Source organism: Polyodon spathula, chromosome 6 (genome assembly GCF_017654505.1).
Source record: "Polyodon spathula isolate WHYD16114869_AA chromosome 6, ASM1765450v1, whole genome shotgun sequence".
Lineage (NCBI taxonomy): Eukaryota > Metazoa > Chordata > Actinopteri > Acipenseriformes > Polyodontidae > Polyodon > Polyodon spathula.
The window spans coordinates 73,433,158-73,435,912 of record NC_054539.1 but is presented as its reverse complement, the minus strand read 5'-3'; positions in this window follow the sequence as shown (position 1 = coordinate 73,435,912).

Below are 2,755 nucleotides of genomic sequence, written 5' to 3'. Positions count from 1 at the left end.
CTAATGGAAAAGTATACTCTGTGAGCTGGCTTGTGTCATTGGAATGAAAATGTGGGTCTGATTTTGACATGTTTGGCATTGCGTATTATGAAACACGAGAAAGATATTTTACAAAGAATAGCACTTGTATAGCAACTGTGAAAAAATAGCAAATTGCTTTAAAAAACACTGCGAAATTGATGAGTACCTGGTCTTTTTATTAGTAGACTGACAAACAACATTTTCAACACATTCTGTACAGGACACACCGAATACATTGTAAATAGCATGTGGTTCTATATTATTAATAATGTACACTGGCTACACCTTTCATAACAAACAAAACTACTTCAACACATTACTGACATGTAAATCAATGTTTAACCACAAGGTGGCATAAGTGGTTTAGAAATTATAAATTCAATCATTTATTTTAACGTCACGCATCCTTACCTATGTACTCTTTCCGTCCTCTTATTTGAATACATGTGGAATCGTTTAATATTTGACAAGTCACATATCAATGTGGAAGTGATGAAATGCTTAAACTTTCTCATTTTCCCTCTGTATTTGTGAAAGTAAAGATGTTTAGTTAAACGTATTTTGGTTGTAGGACGGGCTTTGTGGACACTCAACACAACTCGCTCTAAGGTACGTGTTTTAAAGTGCTTCATTCCTTTTCTGTATTCTTTGTTTTAATGAACATGCTTGTATCGAGGCTGACTGGATTGCAGAGGTTTCCAATCCTGTTTTCTTTGCTATGTAGGAGCGGATGCCAACACTGCTCTCCTTACGGTTTATTTCTATATTTAGTGCTGCATTGTTATAAACGCCTTAACAGATTCCCATTGGGTTGTCCAAACGATTATTTTAAGTGCATAAACGTAAAATTAATTTTAGCATTTGGTATGACCAAAGCTGCTTGTGGCTATGTGCGGTCAGTTTTGCAAATGAAATGTTGCATAGTTGTGTTGTGCGATTACCCCCAGTCTAACCTCCTGTCCCAGACAGAGATATACTGACCTATACTTGACTATCTTATGATTCCCTTTTAATTTGAAGATGACCACCACCAGATAGGTATGGGATATTCCTGCCCTTCAGATAGGTATTGCCGAGCTCTCTATACCAGAGCTGCCAAAAAGCCCCTTTCTGTGATAACGCACTCAGTCCCGCTTACTGAGGGAATAAAACCGTCACTCACAGGAAGAGCCTCCTCTTTTTCTCTCTCAAGATGGTACGGTAAGACCTCTGTGTTCAGCTGAGCATTTGATAGAAAAGAGCTTCTCGAGTCGATTCCAGTCGGTTGTATTTCCCTTGTATTCATGCTGAAAGCTGGCTTGCCGCTTTCCTGGAATCAACGACTTAAAAAAGACTGAGTCCTTTATTGCCTTGCTGCGTTTCAGCGGCCTCCCCACTGTCGTGTGTGAGCCACTGTCTGTGCAGTCACCCGTGGATGATTGTCTGTTCTTTCTGAGAGTACACATGTCCTCCACGGGCTAAGGCCATATCCCCGCTGTCGAGTGACCTTCGCAGCCGTGTTCTCCTCCACGGGGCTAGGCCCTGCTGTCGAGTAGTTCTGCTGGCCACAGACCCCCCCGCTGCGGTGGTTAGGACCTTGTATGAAAGGTGTACTCTCCCTCCCTTTGTTATCTTTCCGTGTTTTGCTGTCTGCTTAAACTCGCCAACCGCGGCTTCAACTTTGCGGCGCCCCCCCACCCCTGGTGCATGCTACGCGTTGACCAAGTGTGTATGTGGGTTGATCACGCGGTAGGGTGGACACCTTGCATAACAGCCTTCCCGGTGCTTGGTACTGCGGTGTGCGTAAATAGTTCTCCTGAGATTACACCTGTTCTCCTCGGGACTAGGCTTTGCCGTATCCCCGCTGTCGAGTTACCCTTCCAGCCGCGTTCTCCTCCACGGGGCTAGGCCTTGCCACATCCCCATTGTCGAGTAGTTCTGCCGGCTACAGGCCCACCATTGCGGTGAGTCGGGTCTTGTACAGAAGGGGTACTTCCCTCCCTCCTCTATCTCGGTGCTCAGGTGCTTAGAGTAGTAACACAAGGTGCCAGCGTCTCTGCGGTAGTGCACAATAATGCTACATGGTACTTGCTGCATTTACTACCCTCAGTACTCAGTGTACGAGGTGCTTGGTGTGCACAGTGTACATGTGCTAGTACCTCTACCATGTAGTGCGATTACGCACAGTGCGACACGGTAGGCAGTACACGTAGTGTATGGTACTCAGTGCGCACGGCGCTTGGAACGCACGGTGCACGTTGCGCTTGTTGCGTAGCCACTGCTCTCCTAGCATATACCTTACATACGGCACGGTACGTACAGCACATTACTGCTGTAACGCTAGTGATTTTTACACTACGTTAATGCTTCCAGTGTTTAACACAGTGCTAGCAGTGCTTTGGTGCTATGCACAAAGTCCCTGTCCCTATTGGTGAAGCACATTCCAAGTGGCCCAGGAGAATGTGGTTTTGGCCCTATGCCAGCTGTTGCACGGCCAGCCCTGGGAGATCCCACTTTGTTTGGATCTCCTCAGTCAGACGAAAGGCTCTCTTTGGCACTCGGAACCAGGTAGCTTCCAGTTAAGGGCAGGAATATCCTATACCTATCTGGTGGTGGTCAGCTTCTCTTTCAGGGAACTAGGGTTACAGTAGGTAACCTAACGTTCTTTGATCTGTATTTTTGTTCACATTTTCTGTGATTTTGTTTGATATCTCTGTTTAAAATGTTTGATTAAATCCATTAGACCAGAGTGTTG